Source organism: Eschrichtius robustus, chromosome 16, assembly GCF_028021215.1.
Source record: "Eschrichtius robustus isolate mEscRob2 chromosome 16, mEscRob2.pri, whole genome shotgun sequence".
In the NCBI taxonomy this organism is placed as follows: Eukaryota; Metazoa; Chordata; class Mammalia; order Artiodactyla; family Eschrichtiidae; genus Eschrichtius; species Eschrichtius robustus.
Window position 1 is genome coordinate 66,476,007 of NC_090839.1, and position 17,767 is coordinate 66,493,773.

Genomic DNA, 17,767 nt, shown 5'->3' on the forward strand with positions numbered 1-17,767 from the left:
GGGTGGCTTGGCAGGGAGTGGGCTCCCTTTTCACAGTCCTGTGGGCTGACTTCCAGAGCATCTTCCAAACAAGCCCTCTTCTCCCAGTCACCCTGGACGCCCTCACCTGCCCAGCCTCCCAGCCCCTCTCCCTAAAGCCACCTCCACCCCCCAGGCCACCAGGAACTCCATGCCCCTGCCCCCTCCTCTCGGAGCCTGGCTCCTGAAGGTCTGCGTGCCCTCGTCCCCCTCTCCCACCTCGTCCTCCTCCCAGGCCTTTGCCTCTGCCCGAAGCTCTGGGTCCCGTGCTCTCCACGTGGCTCCTGCTTCTGTCCTTCCAGCTGGGCTGGAACGGGACCTGCTCGGAGAGGCCTGGACGAGCCTGTCTCGGGGGACCCCTCACCCCTCAGCTTGCTGTCCTTTTCTCACAGTGCTTTGCTCTCTCTGAAATGACCTCGAAGCGTCCCTGCCTCTTCCTCTCATCCTCTAACCTCTGCACGGGCTGTGCTGAGTGCCCCCTGGGAGATTCTGAATGTCAGGCGCACAGGGACTCAGCCAGCCTTTCAGCTGCACTATCCCCGGACTCAGCACAGCGCCCGCATGCAGTCGGTGCTCAGCATTTGCTGGAACCAAAGGAAAAACCGTCGCACGGCTGGTGTGAGGAGGGGCCAGGGGCTTCGGGCTTGACCTCCAGGTCACGGCCCTGACCTGTGTCCTTGACTCTTCCTCTAATCCACAGTACACGCTGAGTGACCTCCAGGTCCCTGGGTTGCTGCCTCCCCACCGTGATGCAGCACCTCTCAGAGCGTTGTGATATCACGGTTGCCTCACTGGTCCCGCCCCCATCCAACAACCCCCAGAAGGCAGAGGAGGGTGACCCTGGTGGAGAGGAGGTGATGGTGTAGGGGGAGGAAAGCAAAGCACATGTGTCCTGTGACCAGGCAGCCAAGGACATTGAGGGCCACCAGGAACACTGGGATGACTTGGTTTTTTTTGTTTGTCGATTTGGCTGTGCTGTGCGGCTTGTGGGATCTTTGTTCCCCGACCAGGGATTGAACCCGGGCCCTCAGCAGTGAGAGTGCAGAGTCCTAACCACTGGACTGCCAGGGAATTCGCTGGGATGACGTGGAAAGGCCAAGGACCACCAAGGGTGGCCCACGATGGGAACTGGCCACCTTCTCTGGGCCTCTGTCACGTAAGGCCAGCTTCTCAGTGGCTGCTACTCCCACCCACACGTAGAGCTCCAGCCCAGCAAAGTGACTGTCCAGACCCTGCCCTCCTTGTCCTCACACAGAATGCTCCAGCCATGCACAATGCCTCATTCATTCATTCAATTATTTATTGAGCACAATGCCTCATTCATTCATTTATTCATTCATTCAATTATTTAGTGAGCATCTACTCTAAACTTCCCAGGTCGGGGGACTGCAACGGTGAGCAGGTAAGGCCCTGCCCTCCAGCTGTCACGGTGGTGGTAGTCCGAATAATGGCCTCCCAAAGATACCCACATCCTAATCCCTGGAACCTGTGCATATGTTACCTTAAGTGGTAAAAGGGACTTTGCCGATGTGAGTAAATTAGGGATCTTGAGATGGGAGATAATCCTGGATAATCTGGGCCCAGCCTAATCACAGGTCCTTTTAGGAGGGAGGCAAGAGGGTCAGAGTCAGAGAGAGAAGATGTGATGATGGAAGCAGAGGTCACAGGGAAGAGAAGATGCAGCACTGCTGGCTTTGAAGATGGAGGAAGGGGCCGCGAGCCAAGGAATGCAGGCGGCCTCCAGAGGCTGGGAAAGGAGGGATGAGGATTCTCCCTGACAGCTTCCAGAAGAAACACGGCCCTGCAGCCCCATGTTAGACTTCAGACTGCAGAACTGTAAGATAATAAAAGCTGTGCTGTTATAAGCCCCCAGCCTGGTGGTAATTTGTCACAGCAGCCCAGGAAACTAGTACAACAGTCCAGCAGGGGGAGATGCTCAGCCCATGAATCCCACCATGACCAGCTACATAATTGGTGGGGGGCCCAGTACAAAATGAAAATGCAGGGCCCTCAGTTCAAAAGTTATTAAGAATTTCAAAATGATGACATCAGGGCATTCAACTAAGTATGGGGCCCTTGAGAGCAAGGGCTGTGAACCAATGAATACACAGGAGGCCCACCCACATGGCCGGCCCTGAATCCCACACAGAACTCATTCATCACAACGGTGAGATGGGCCGAGAAGTGAAAGGACGGGGGCCCCTGAGGGCATGTGGCAGTGAAGGGGACCCAGGTAGGGAGGCAGGAGAGCTCTTGAGGGGCTAACACTTGCTTTGAACCAGATTAAGGGAAGGAGGTGAGTAAGAGCAGCTCCAGGTTGGGGAAAACAGATGCAAAGGCCAGGAGGCTGGGAAGGGCTTGCTTTCCTGCTTCCTCTCCCAGAGATAGCTGTTCCCTCCTCCTTTTCTCCTCCGAGACTCAGCCTTCCTTTTCTCCGGGAGGCCTTTCCCTAATTTCCTAAGCTGGACTCAGCACCTCCCTTCTCTGATTATAGCGTTTGGCCCCCATTCATTTTGATGTTTGTAAATAAACTTTATTTTGGAGACATTTTGGATTGACAGAAGAGTCGCAAAGATAGTACAGAGGGTCCCGCACATGCTTCACCCGGCTTCCCCTAACGCTAACATCTCACGTGACTTAGCTTCTGTCTAAACTAAGCCGTTAATATCAGTACATTATTATAACTACATACACTCCAGACTGTATTCGGATTTCCCCTGTTTTTCCACGAATGCCCTTTTTTCTGTTCCAGGACCCAATCCAGGACACCATATCACATTCAGCTCCCCTCCCCACCCTAAAAATTAACACCTGAGTGTTAGACGTGCCAAGCCTTTCATGTGCTTGACCTCAATGAATTCTCACCATCATCACCTCCCACGTTTTGCAGATGAGGAAACTGAGGCTTGGAGATGTTAAGTAAGTAGAAGTCCTTGAAGTATCACCCTGTCCCCCTGCAAAATCTGGGTCCTATTTCACCATCCCCGATCCCCTCACCACGTTTACCCAGGCCTGCTCTCTACGCTATTCCAGGCCTTCCCAAACTTGAATCACGTAAGATTTTTCCTCCGGTACTCTTTCTTTGCTTAATATTTTTCTTGAAACCAACTCATTTTTTTTAAACCAAGAAAAAATTCTTAAAGGACTCAGAACACATCTATCACGGTGGAAAGCCTGGACTATTGGCCATAGGTAGCGCGTAGCTGTGCAAACAGAGATGATGAAGATGAAATGATTTTATAAGTTCCAGCAGATGCTGGTGTCCAGGCTCTGGGCGAGTGAAGCCTCAGCACAAGACACTCTCCCTGAGTGATCCGAGGGATGGAGCACCCTCGCTGCTCCAGCCAAGACCTGGAGCCTGTCTACTGGGGTTACTGGTTGCTAGGGAAACCCGGATGAGTCAACGTAAGCACAAGGCAGTGAGGAAGGGACCCAGCAGAGGTTAACACTAAACAGTTCCCAGTTATTAAGCACCAACTGCATGCCAGGCACTGTGCACTGTTTCACTGAAGTCCTCCAAAAGTTGGTCCTCTTCATTATCCCCATTTCACAGATGCAGAAACTGAGGCTCAGGGAAGTTACATAGCAAGCCCACAGACACACAGAAGGAAGCGGGACTTGAATGATTTCACTTGCCGAATCCTGCCATTTCTACTTCTAAGCATCTCTCTTATTGGTTGCCTTAAAGTCTCTTCCCAAGATAATTAAACGTCAGGCTGGGTTGTTAATTCCCATTCGTTAAACACCCACCTGCACCAGGCTCAGTGCCGGGCATCTGACAGATACTGTGTCATGTGAGCCTTGGGAAAACCCTGAGCAGAGGTGGTGTGGCTTTCCTCAGTTTACAGATTAGGCAACCAAGACAAAGAGAAGCAGGGTATCTTGCCTAATGTCACACGGCAGAAAGTGATGTGACCAGGACTCCACCCCAGACTGGCTTTAGTTGAGAGGCCTTAGTCACACATCTGGGAGTGCTTGGGACTTACCAGAACTGAGGATGGTCACAAAAGAGCTTTTGAGAATCTGATGACCCCAGATCAAGCACAGGTAGCTTTAGGCAAATCACTGTAGGAATATGCATCACCCCCTCCCCACCACGCCCCCACCGAAAGGTAAACTAGGGAGTATTTGACTTACAGAAGTCTCAATACTGGGGCTTCCCTGGTGGCGCTGTGGTTGAGAATCTGCCTGCCAATGCAGGGGACACGGGTTCGAGCCCTGGTTTGGGAGGATCCCACATGCCGCGGAGCGGCTGGGCCCGTGAGCCACAACTACTGAGCCTGCGCGTCTGGAGCCTGTGCTCCGCAACAAGAGAGGCCGCGATAGTGAGAGGCCCGCGCACCGCGATGAGGAGTGGCCCCCGCTTGCCGCAACTAGAGAAAGCTCTCGCACAGAAACGAAGACCCAACACAGACAAAAATAAATAAATAAATAAATAAAATAAAAATAAAGGAATTCCTTTAAAAAATAATAATAATAAAATAAAAAATAAACTTTAAAATTAAAAAAAAAAAAAGTCTCAATCCTCTGGGCATTTTCTCCTTTTCCTTTTTTCTGAGCAAAGAGCCTGCCCTTGCTCATGGCCTCCAGGAGAAGTACAACGGTACTTCGGGAGCACTTTCTGGGTTTTTACATAAAGGCTTTGGCTTGCAAAGGTTGAGGCCAGGGAACAGCCAGCTACAGCCTGATTTGGGTTTTCTTGTGTGTTTTTGTTTTTTAATGTGGTAAGAACACTTAACATGAGATCTACCTCCTAACAAATGTTTAAGTGCACAATACAGTATTATTAACTACAGGCACTATGTTATATAGCAGATCTCTACAATTTATTCATCTCGCACGGCTGAAACTTTATACCCACTGGACAGCAACTCCCACTTTCCCCATCACCCTAAGCCCCTGGCAACCATCCCTCTGCTTCTGTGAGTTTGACTATTTCAGATTCCTCATATAAGTGAGATCATGCAGTATTTATCTCTCTGTAACTGGCTTATTTCATTCAACATGTCTTCCAGGTTCATCCACGGTGTCACAAATGGCAGGATTCCCTTCTTTTCTAAGGTTGAATAATATTCCATTGTATGTATATTCCACATTTTCTTAATCTAGCCACCTGTCAGTGAACACTTAAGTTGTTTCCGTATATTGACTGTTGGGAATAAAGCTGCAACAAACATGGGGCTGCAGATAGCTCTTCGAGACCCTGATTTCAATCCCTTTGGATATATACACAGAAGTGGAATTGCTGGATCACTTCTAGTTTTGTTTCGTTTCTTAGTTTTTATTGGAGTATAGTTGATTTACAATGTTGTGTTAGTTTCAGGTGTATAGCAAAGTGAATCAGTTATACATATATCCACTCTTTTTTAGATTCTTTTCCCACATAGGCCATTACGGAGTATTAAGTAGAGTTCCGTGTGCTATACAGTAGGTGCTTCTTAGTCATCTATTTTACATACAGTAGTGTGATATGTCAATCCCAATCTCCCTGTTTTTAACTTTTTGAACTGTTTCCCAAGTTGATTGCTTCTTTCGCTATGCTATTTTTGTAAATAAAGTTTTATTGGAACATAGCCTTGCCCGTTTCCTTATGTACTGTCTGGGGCTGCTCTTGACCCACAGGGGCGGAGTTGCTACAGAGATTATACTACGGCCTGTAAAGCTTGAAATATTTACTATCTGGTGCTTTATAGGAAGTTTGCCAACCCCTGTTCTAGCCCTCTGGGCCTCCAGGGAATTGAGGCCAGGCCACCATGTTTGGACCAGAAGCATGTTGGAAGCAATAGGATAAAGATTATGCTGAGTAGGGGAAGAAGAAGAGGAAGGGACACCCATTCTGACTCCTGAGTGTCAGAGAGACCACAAGAGAGAAAGCGGATGATCCTGACCACAAGGTCCTGTTCCAAGCAGCTCCAAACCTCCAGATCTCAAGGGGCCACTGACACGCCCCGTGCATCACAGCATGCACTCCCGCAGGTGGGTTAGCCCTGACAAACCGAGGCTAAACTTTCCCGCCAGCCTGGCAGGATGGAGGCATCAACAGAAATGGAACAAATTTATACAAAACTCAAATTCCAAGACACCTGAGTCTGGAGCTGTGTCTTACATGTCTACACATAGTTGACAAGTCCACTTTATTTTAAAGAGCAGTTATGTGACAGAAGCCACATTGACTTGGACTTCAGGACCGTCTCCACTGAGTAAAGGCAGGGACTTCCCTGGTCGTCCAGTGGGTAAGACTCCACGCTCCCAATGCAGGGGGCCCAGGTTTGATCCCTGGTCAGGGAACTAGATCCCGCATGCAGGCCACAACTAAGAGTTCGCATGCTGCAACTAAGAGTCCACATGCTGCAACAAAGACGCCTGCATGCCGCAACTATGAGCCCGCAAGCCACAAATAAAGATCCCACGTGCCGCAACGAAGATCCTGCATGCTGCAACTAAGACCTGGCACAGCCAAAATAAATAAATAATTAATTTTAAAAAAATAAGGCAGACACGCAAATGAGGGCACAGGTCCCCTGGTCCCTCCAAAGTGACAGTCAGCCTCACCTTATCCTCAAGAGGAGGAGGCAGGAGGGCAATCACCCCCATTTCACAGGTGAACAAAGTGAGGCACAGGGGCTGTTTAGTCAATGAAACCAGCCCCCAAAGCCATGGTGGGTAGAACCTTCTGGAAAAAACCCTCCCTGGGCAGGAGGTGAGAAGGCCTCTGACCCAAGGGCTGGGGTCTGGCTCACTCTGTGTTCACGGCTCAACTTTGGGCAGGCGGTGCCCTCTCTGCTGGCGTCATCCATGCAGCAAGAGGGCTGTGGGCAGTCGTGGGGTTCAGTGCAAGAACTACACCCTGGGCTCCTCACACTTACGGTTTCCAGGAAGTAGAGCCAATGGGTCAGACAGGGCAGGAGGCCAGAGCCAGGGGACTCTCCACTCTGAGTCCCTATTCACAGCAACCCAACCGATCCTCACATGCTTGAACTCAACCCCTTCTCCCTGCTTCCCAGAAGATGCACACTCAGGACTCAGGGCTGTGAGATCTCCCCAGGCTGCCTGCACTGAGCAAGGGGACGGGAAGGAGGCAGAGACTCCACTGTCACTTAACAAGCGGCTCCCATCAGGCCAGGGCCCCTGCGGCAGAGGGAAGACACAGACACCAGAGAAAGAGGGCTCACAGCAGCACTAGAGTTCACATCCTGCTTCCTGGGGCCTGTTCCAAACTGTGCTGCTTTCAGAAAGCCAACCCTCTGCCACCATCAACTCACTCTTGTTATTCGCTTACTGCATGCCAGGCACTGGGCACATTGATCTCATTTAATCCTCCCAACAGCCCGAAGTTGGAACTGCTATTACCCCCATTTCATGGAGGAAGGAACTGAAACAGAGAGGTTGAGTAACCTGCCCAAGGTCACACAGCTATCAGAGGCTGAAGTGAGATGCAATGGGACACCTGAGCCCAAGCTGCTACTTTAAAATGTGCTTTGTTTCAAAGATGCTACTTCTTTTTTTTAATTAGCAATTTTGAAAACTAGAAAGTTCACATGGGTCCCCAAAAAAGAAAACAGGCTATGAACAAATCTGTGTCCCTTCCCCTTCCCATGTGCCCCAACCACTAAGTTTCACCCCCACCTCCACAGGTAACCTTTAGTCATTCGGTGGGTAGCCACAGTTTCTTCATGCAGATATTAGCTGATACAAATATATACTCAGCTATCCCTTTTTTATGCAAAGATGTATATACTATATACTGTCTTGAATCTTGTTTTTCTCAGCTAATAAAGCTTAGAGACAGTTCCTCACTGTTCTTTACAACAGCAGAGTACAGTATTCCATTATATGGATTGGGCCAGTGTCTCTAATCAGCCCCCTACTGATGGAGGGTTTAGGTTGTTTTCAGTATCTGGCTTTTACAAACAATGTTGCAAAGGATAACTTGTACATAAATAATGTCCCAGGAGTTCCAGTTTATTTGTAGGATTATTGTTGGGCAGCAGCCCAGCTGGGACAGAGGGTTTCTGCATTTGTAATATGGACAGATACTACCAAAGGAAAGACCAGGTTCCAAATAAGGCACAGCTCAAACTCCAAAGCCCTCGGGCTGCGGGTCTGGCGGAGCGAAGACCTGGCGAGGTACCACCTCCAGGGGCGTGGTCCATGGCAGTGGGTGGGGCCCATGGCATTGGGCGGGGTCTGGAGGGCAGAAAGAAGAGCTCCTCCCCCTCACCCCACCAACACTGGCTCTTCTAGGCCAGCCACCTTCTCACCTCACCCCCACCTGCCCCCTCTAAATCTTCCCGTGATGACTTAACCGTCATGGCAGCGCAGGGCCTTAAACGCGATGAAATAGCACACAGCCGCAACAGGTAAGGAGGCCAGCAGCGGAAGCGCACCAAGCTGTATTAAAAGGGGGCAAAACGGGAAAGCATGCCGGGAAGGGAGGCCCCCATCACCCCCGACCATTCCCCAGGGATGACCACGTGCAGTGGGGCGAGGTCTCATTTACTGGACTTTCCCTGACCGGCTGAACCATTAAACTAGGACACTGAGATGCCTGCCACCGTACCCTGCGCATTTCCTAATCAGGAGGGTATTCGTGGCAGCCCCGCCCTGTGCAGAAGGTTTCACGTGCATTATTCCAATGAAGCTTCCCAGCCACCCATGAGGTCAGTTCTATTATTACCTTCATCCTCCGTCCGGAAGGGGACACAGGTGAGGTAACTGCCAAGCCACAAGCTCCAAAGAACGTCTGTTGGGATCATCAGAGCCACAAATCATTAGCAGGACATTTGAAGGGAGTGAATAATGAGGCTAAAAATATTTATTTGGAACAGATTCTAAGGGCAGAGGCCAAATTCCTGTTAAAACCGCACCTCCTGTTACAATAGCTTTGGGTTCAGAGAAGGACCGGTGAGTAAGGGTTCCATCACAGCTCTTCTTTTACGATACACATGGATTTATTATGCAATAAAGTTAACACATGCTTATGGCAGAAAATTTGGAACATCCGGGGAGAAAATGAAATTAATCCATAAACCCATCACCCAGGGGAAGCCTCTATTAACATCATGGTACAGTGGCTGCCAGCCTCTGTTCTCGGCATGTGTGTATATGTTAACGTGTTAACTGAAATAGAACACATGTGCAGAAAAATGCATGGATCATAAATGTATAGCTCAATTTTCAGAGTGAAAACTCCTGCGAAACAGGCATCCACATCAAGAAACAGAACGTGAGTGACCATGTGTGTGTTTTCGAAACAAAATCAGGATCCTCTGACGTTGTGGGATGATTGTGTCCTCCCAAAAAGATATGTCTGCGTCCTAAGCCCGGGTACCTGTGAATGTGGCCATATTTGGAAATACGGTCTTTGCTGATACAATCAGGTCAAGATGAGGTCGCTGTGGATTAGGGTAGGCCCTGATCCAATCACTGGGATCCGTATAAGAAGAGACACAGACAGAGGGAAGAAGGCCCGTGATGTGATGAAGGAGGGATGCAGCCACAAACCTAGGAACACCACGGATTGCCAGCGAACACCAGAAGCTAGAAGAGGCAAGGAAGGGTCCTTTCCCTGAGCCCTTCAGAGAGAGCGTGGTCCTGCCAGCATCTTAATTCAGACTTCTAGCCTCCAGAGCTCTGAGCAAACCAATTTCTGGGTTTTTTTGTTTTTATTTTTTATTTTTTTAAACACTGAACAGTATTTCTTCCGATTTCTGTTGTTTTAAGCCACCCTGTTTGTGACAGTATGTCATGGCAGCCCAAGGAAATGAATACATATGATGTATGCAGTTTAGTATTTTTTATGGTTATGGGAGTCATATGAGTTCACCTTTCACCTGCCGCTCCTGGATGGATCTAAGAATGTCACCTCCTGCAGGCTGGTGACCATGGCAGACACATCAGATGATGTCACCACCTAAAGCACTTCAGTGGCTCCCCCGTGTCCCTGTGGTCTGGCTCCTGTACCCTCCCACCTCATCTCATACCTTGCTCTCTGTTCGGCCACGCAGGCCACATTTTGGCCCTTCTCCTCTCTGTCTCTGTGGCCACAGGGCCTTAGTACATGCTGTGCCATCTGCCAAAGATGCCTCTACTCTCCCCTCGACATGCGCTCATCATCATCCTTCAGATCTAAACTATTCCCTGCGTCCCTACATCATGTACCTTGTAACACCAGTGATCTCGGGACCTCTTCGTAGGGTGTTTGGGGGAGAGGCTTCCAGGGAACTGTCCCTGAGTCTGTCACTACCAAGGTCTTGGCTCTGCGTCCCCACCTCCCAGAGAGGAGACCTCCTACATCCCCACCGGCCAGTGGTCCCCAGGGCTCCTTCTAAAGCTCCTCCTCATCTCGCCTCCCCTCACCACCCATGCCCACCTCTTGGCATTGCAATGGTGCTCCCCACCCTCTACTCTCCATACCCAGCTGAGGGCTCTATAAAATGCACCCAACTCCCTTCCTGAAAACCCTTTCATTGCTCCCCACTGGCATCAGGGTAAATTTCTAGCTCCTACTTCCTGAGCCTCTTGACAAGGCCATTTTGATCCAGCCTCCAATGAGCACTTACTGCATCAGCCTGAGCCCCCGGTGCCAATTAACCTCAGTCCTCCTGTCCCCAACAGGCTGGGAGCCATCATGCCCTTTGTCCCTTCTGTTCCCTTTGCCTGGGCCCCTTCTCCTTTGGGCTTCACCTGGCGAAATGCTCACTGCATCCTTCTCAACTCCCACCAAGGTATCACCTCCTCCAGGAAGCCTTCCCTATGCCCCTGTGTTTTCCCTGAGGCAAGAATGGTGTTTTGATTGAACTGAGGACCCCCAAAGTGGGTACACAATGAGCATTTATCAGAGAAATTATGTCCCAAAGACAAGGCCTGTGATAACAAAGAGTCAGGTTTCCATTACGCATCCAAATTATAGTGACTTTACCAGGATCCCCCCAGGATCAAAACTTCACCCACGCTGCCCAAGTTAGGCTTCACCCCATGTACCCAGGGATCGGGGCTGGGAGGTACCGCTCTGGCCCTTACCAGCCACAGACGGTGCTCTGTTCAGAGCCCCCAGGCCCGTCTTCAGAGCACCTCTGAAGCCCACCTGTCTTAACTCTGAACCCACCTCCCATCTCAAAGTGGGGGGGGCACAGTTCTGCCCCCTGAGATCCAGGCCCACAACACCCCAAAGCCTCAGGAGGTCACTTCTGACCCTGCTTCTGAGGCTTACCTTCCCCATGCTGTGTTCTCAGCCCAGGATGGATTTATCTCCAGGTTGGGGGACAGGGAACTCACTCCCTTACAGGAAGCTCACCCCTCCCAGAAGGAATGGTCGGGCCCTCCAGCTGAAATAAAGCCACCCCAGTGGGCCCCAACCCTGCAACGTCATTACACCAGGGGTCACCAAGAGCACCTGCAGGAGGCAGCGCTGTCCCTTCTCTCTTGACCTTGACCAACTCAGTCCTGCCTCTCTCCACTCTTTTCTCCATCATGAAACAGGATACCAGGGAGTCCACATTCCCCTAAACAGGCAGTCCTGCTGGGCCCCAGCCCCCGTCCCCCAGTAGGCTGGCACTTGGGCGCAGTGTTGGCCAATCCTCCTGTTTACAGGACAAGCCAGATGTTCACATTTCTGTGTGAAATGGCCCTACTTTACAACAGGACTCAAATTTTCCAAATCTCTGAGTGGCCAGATAGGAGCCCAGGTCATGGACCTCTGGGCTCAGGACGCCAGCAGGGATGCACAGGGAGGTTAGTGATAGCTCTGGCTTTCCCAAGCACCACTGCTGGGGACTTGCTTTAAGTCACATAAGTAAAAAGGCTGCTCTGAGGCTCTGGGACCAGCTGGGATGGGCTACCGAGATGCTGGATGGCCAGCGTGAGCATTTAGGGTTTTGTCTGGAAACACAAAGGCCTGTGGTGGGGAGACAAAGCTGAAAGCGTTATCAGCAGTGACTCAGCGAGCCCGGGGTTAACATCCCTAGAAAGGCAGCCAGGGTGGGGTTCTCAGCAGGGTGGCAGGAAGCCCACATCCTTGCGGGGTGTGCAGCTGTCTGTGATCTGGGGTGATTTCCTCACCCTCGTCTGAGGAGGTGACGCTCTCAAGAGCAGATTGTCAGGGACAGTTTCCCAGGCTGGGAGCCGAGGGCCACCTCCCTCCTAACAAGAGCAGGCAGCCCAGGACCGGGAGGGAGGGACTCCAGGGGCAAGTCTGCGCCCGTCTTGGGAGCGAAGCAAACCTCAGCTCATGTCTCCTCATCACCTGCCCTGCACCGCCCCGGAGAAGGCTCTGCCCAGCAGGGCCTGGCATGTCGTCAGCGCTCAGTAAATACTTGTTGAATGTATGGCTGGCTGGCTGGCTGGATGAATAGATGGTTGGACAGATAGACAGACGGATGCATGGATGGATGAACAGATGGATACACAGATGCATGGATGGATGGATGGATGCATGGATAAATAGATGAATGGATGGATGGACGAACAGACACATGCATGCATGGATGGATGAACAGATGCATAGATGGATAAACAGACAAGATGGATAGATGGATGAATAGATGACTAATGGATGAACAGAGAGATGGATGCATGGATGGATGAATGGATGGGTGATGGATGAACAGACAGATGGAGTCATAAATCTTTAAGGATAGACAAAGACACTTCGCAGCCCCAAGGTGCCAACTGGGCATGACAGAAGCAGCCCAGTCTTACGGTAAACCTCAGCCTGCAGCAGGGAAAGCACCGTGGATGGTGATGTGGGCAATTCACACAGCTGGGACTCATGGAGAAGCGGGCGAGGGTGTGACTGCACTTACATACCTCCAGGCCTTGGCCTGTGCTGTTCCTTCTGCCTACAACACCCTTCTCCACTTCTTTGCGTGCCCGTCTCCCACTCGATCTTTTATGACTCATCTTGGACTTCTGTGTCCCAAGGAAGTCACCTGAGAGGTCCTCCTCTCCCTAACCTGGCCTGCCAGGTTCCCCCCACAGACCACCCTGTGTCATGATGGTCCGTTCACTCCTGACCCCCCAGTGGGCTGTGGGCCCCTGGCGGGCAGAGACCATGCCCGGCTCCCGTCTCCATCCCCAGCGCTGAGCCTGGCACTCAAAGTACTCAGGAAATGCCAGTGAACTCAAAGCCGGCACACAGAGGGGGGATTCTGTTCCCCACTCCCCCAGCGTACAGAAAATGTGATCTGATCAGAAAGATACTTGCCCAACTCAACTTTAAAAAATGAAATTGGAGTCACAAAAGCAAAGCAGGCTCAGAAATAAAAACACAGAGCCCTAGACTTGTGGTTTGATAGAACAGAAAAGCTCCATATTTATGTCGTGTATCGTGGTCCACAAAGAGCCGTCACGAGTCAGCTCAATCCTGTCGTGGTAGCCATGTTTGCTAAGTGGAAACAGAGGTCCCGAGCTAAAGTGACTTGTCCAGGGTCACAGGGAGTGTTGGGATCCCAGGCAGGGGGCTCACCTGCCAATCCACTCATCCTCCTTCTAACAACTGGCTACTTTCCAGGTTAGGACCTGTTGGGGGCTAGGCCAGCCCAGGAGGGGAAAGGCTGACTTCCCCACATGGAGGCGATAAGGAGGCTCAGAGAGTCTAAGTCACCTATCTGGGCTCACACAACTAGGAAGGTAAGAAGTGGCCAGCTGAGGAGAAGGGCAGGCCTGGAACCCTGGGCCGGGCAGAGACTTCATCCCTTGGGCCCCTCCACTGCCACCTGGACCACCATGGACCCACAGCTGGGCAGACGGGCCCCCCCACCCCCCATGCGGAGTCTAGATCTCTCAAAGCCCCAGCCCCGCCCATTCTGCGCTCAAAAGATAAGACTCCTTCAGCAGAATTGGTGACAGGCTGTCCTAACTGGCTCAGCCAGGAGATGCCCAGGTTTTGGTCAGAGGGCACGGTTCTGACTCCCAGCTCTGCCACTTGTGAACTAGGGGAGCTTTTGCATGCGTGTCTCTAAAGCGGTGGTGATAAAGCCTGCCGACAGGGTGGTCATGCCCATCACACGAAATCGTGTATTCAAGCACCAGCCACAGTGCCCGGGAAACCGTAGGTGTTGCCATCCTCGCCACCAATAGCATCTTCATGACACCAAAGCACAGCAAAGAGGCTCAGAGTTTGCTGCAGGGGAGGATGAATTGCAAAGAACGGGTCTTCTGTGCTTTACCCTTCTCAGGCTGATAGGGGAAGGCTGGAGGTCCCAGGGTGCAGATGGGGCTGGGGGGGAGACCCCTCCTGCAGGAACCTACATGGCAGGGAAGGCAGGGCCACCCACTGGGGCCAAGGAGACCCAGCTAGCAACAGATCAACAGCCCCATCTGTGATGGAGAGAGGAAGGGCCAGTGTGAAGGCCAGGAGGCGGGAGCTGGTTCAGCCTGGCAACGAGAGAGTGGGCAGGTTCTGTCTCCCCTCCTCTCACCAGGGTCTGTGCTCGCCCCGCCAGGCTCTTCCTCCCCAACTCCCTTGGTCTGCTCACTGCTCGCTCCCCAAGGCATTCCGCACCGATTCCTGCCACCCAGCAAGGGAGGGTACCAACCCCGCAGCTTTGGAGCCAGACGGGGCTGGAATCAAATTCTGATGTTCCCACTTGCTACCTCTGGGCTTTGGCTGTCTCTTCTGGAAAGAGGGGACTAAACACCCCCCGTGGGAAAGGAACTTAGCACAGCACACAAGCTGCTCAGGATCCTGGGGCAGCCTCACTGGGTTCCTCCTAATAGATGCCTCTCTTCCAAACAATAAACCTGTACAGCTACTTGGGAAAAGCGCTTGTCCATTTCTCAAACTAAACATAAACTCAGACATTTATACAATCCCACTCCTGGGTGGGCATTTAGCCCAGAGAAATGAAAACTTATATCCATACAAAAACCTGCAGCAGCTTTATTCAGAATAGCCCCAAACTGGAAACAGCCCAGACGCCTCTCACGAGGTGAACAGTTAAGCAGTCTGTGGCATGGCCACATCGTGGGTTACTCCCCAGCCATAAAAGGGAATGAACCACTGACACACAAAACAACTCAGATGGATCTCAGGAGCATTGTGCTGCGTGGAAAAAAAAGCCAACCTCCGAGGGCACATGCTAGATGATTCCATCTATATAACACTCTCAAATGACAAAATTATAGAGATGGAGACCATATTTGTGGTTGCCATGGGGTCAGAGGTGGTCAGGGGCAGGGCAGCGGGTGTGACTGTATGGGGAGATCTTTGTGATGATGGAGTAGTTCTAGTCTTCATTGTGATGGTGGTGAAGTGAATCCACACATGTGACAAAATGGCACAGAACTATGCATGCACACAGGTGCACACACACGCACTCATGCACACACACTCGCGTGTTCTCTACCAATGTCAATTTTTATATTGTAGCATAATTATATGAGGTGTAACCATTAGAACTGGGTGAAGGGTATGTAGGACCACCTTGTACTGTCTTAGCAATTTCCTGCAACTCTAGAATTATTTCAGAAGTAAAAGTGTGTGTGTGTGTTTTTTTTTAATGGCACGCATGGTATGATGTCTACAATTGGCTTTCAAATACTCCAGCCATAAAGGGAAAAAAGCAAGAGAGGGAGCCCGCAAGGAGGTGATAAAACAAGATTGCAAAACATTGCTGATGATGACGCCGAGGGGTGGGGATGAGAGAATCACTGTCTGGTCCTCTTGATTTCTGTACATTTTTGACATTTTCCATAATAAAGCTGTTAAATTTTAAATGCTGATATGCACGGATGGGCTCACGTAGGCCCAGACACCAGCGTGCAGGCGTGCTCCGAGAGCCCTGACTCACACCCGCTCTGAGCCCAGGAATCCTTCCAGACAGCTGTATGTGTATACATGTGCATTAAGGAAATAAATAACGCTTAACCACCGTTGCGGAATCCAGCCACACCGGGTCGCATGATCGTCAGGCCATCTGCAGGGCAGGGCTCAAAGGGGTCCAAGGGCTGTTTTTAACTCCCATAGAGAATTTTCTGGAAACTGGGGGCGGTGGAGGGGTGGTGTGAGTGAGATGGCTCCTTATGGGAGAGGGTGTTGGGAGGGGAAGACTCCCAAGAAGGGGTTAGATCCACAACAGTTTCCCCAGGCGGCCCCAGAGTCTGGGGGCTGGGGAGGAGCTGGCTCCTAGGCAAAGGGAGGCCTGGGGAGGGGGCTTGTCACTGCAGGGGACGGGGCGTGTCCCTCAGTGTGCCTGGGCGGGCGGCTGTGCCAGTCCACCCTGCCTGATCCCTTCAGTGGCATTATTATTTCCTGAGATGTTTAAGTGATGGCTTGACCTTGGGGGAAGTCACTACTTGCTCTGAACCTCAGTTTCCTCACCTAGAAAATGGGTCCAATGACAGCACAAATCTCACAGGGTTTCTGTGAAGGTCAAGTATGGTGGCCACAGCCTTACACAAAGCTGATTTAGTGCCAGGCCCTGCACTAAGGACTCTGTGCACATTAAATCCTTCAATATATGGCACTGTTACCACGCCCACTTGCCAGATGAGAAACCAAGGCACAGAGAGGTTGAGAAACTTGCCCAAGGTCACACAGCTGTTACGTTCAGGAACCTGTAGGTCAAGCATTGAGTTCTAGGCCCTCGGTACTTAAATGTTATTTATGGGGATGATTTTAAGTTTTAAAGCATGTTCATAGCTGAAGCATGAGTTGGGAGGGAAATACAGGGTAGAAAACGCCTTTCTGTTCCCCGTTGAAGACCTGCCACCAGCTGGGCTGGAAAGATGACTAGAGGGCCCAGTGAGCCCAGGCCAAAGACCAGCACTCCACCAGAAAAGACCAGTCAGACATGGCCAGTCGGGGTGGCGGAGGAAGGGAGCCCCCGGCCAGCCCACCTCAGTGCCCGGCCTTCTCAACATGACATGTCACAGAGGACCAAGGGGATGACAGTGGGGACTTTGAAGTGGAGGCGAGGACTCCTGCCTGTCAAGCTCAGAAACAACACCTGCTTGTGCATCACTGTGGGACTGAGCCTCAACTTCCCCCTCTGTATAATGGGGCTAGCCAGGCCTACTGCCTGGGAGGCCTTGAGATGCGGCCAGTGCCCACCTCATTCTGCAGCCATCCATCTCTCCTTTCTCCCTGAAGCACTCCTTCCTCACAAAGAAGGCCACACCCAGCAAGAACACAAGGGCAGGTGTGCGAGCAGAGAGAAGTAGCTAGAAGCATGTAGAGGTGACTACAGCACTGAGGCCCACAGAGCCCCATGCCACTCTGCTCCCTCCATGCCCCCTCCACAGTGCAGCCAGGGCAGACCCCAGACTAGAAATGACATCTTGGGCCCTACAGGCTCCTTCTGCAAAGCTCTGGGGAACTTTGGTTTCCACAGTCGGCAACGGAGTGCTGAGTCACCGGGAACCCTGGTCAGTGGTTCATGACTAAGGAAGAAGGAGCATGCAGGCGTGGGGCGAACGCAGGGGTTGCGATGCCCTGGGGACCGTACAGAGGCCTCCCTGCCACCCACGCGTCCAGGAAGGAGGCTCCCGCGCGGGGGGTGGCCCCGGTGGGGGTTGAAAGCCTTCAATTGCTGCTGATGACAGCCTTCCGGCCAGCTTTACGGTACAGTTTACGGACAGTCTGATCCAGACATGAAGAGGTCCCTTGTGGGATGAAAGGTCAGCTAGAAGGGCATGATGGGGCAGGGGATGGAGACAACCTGGGAAAAGGAGACAAACTCACGGAGTGTCGTCATGAAACCAGTCTGGGCTGGAGGCTGGCACGTGCCATCCTTCCATCCCGTGCCCA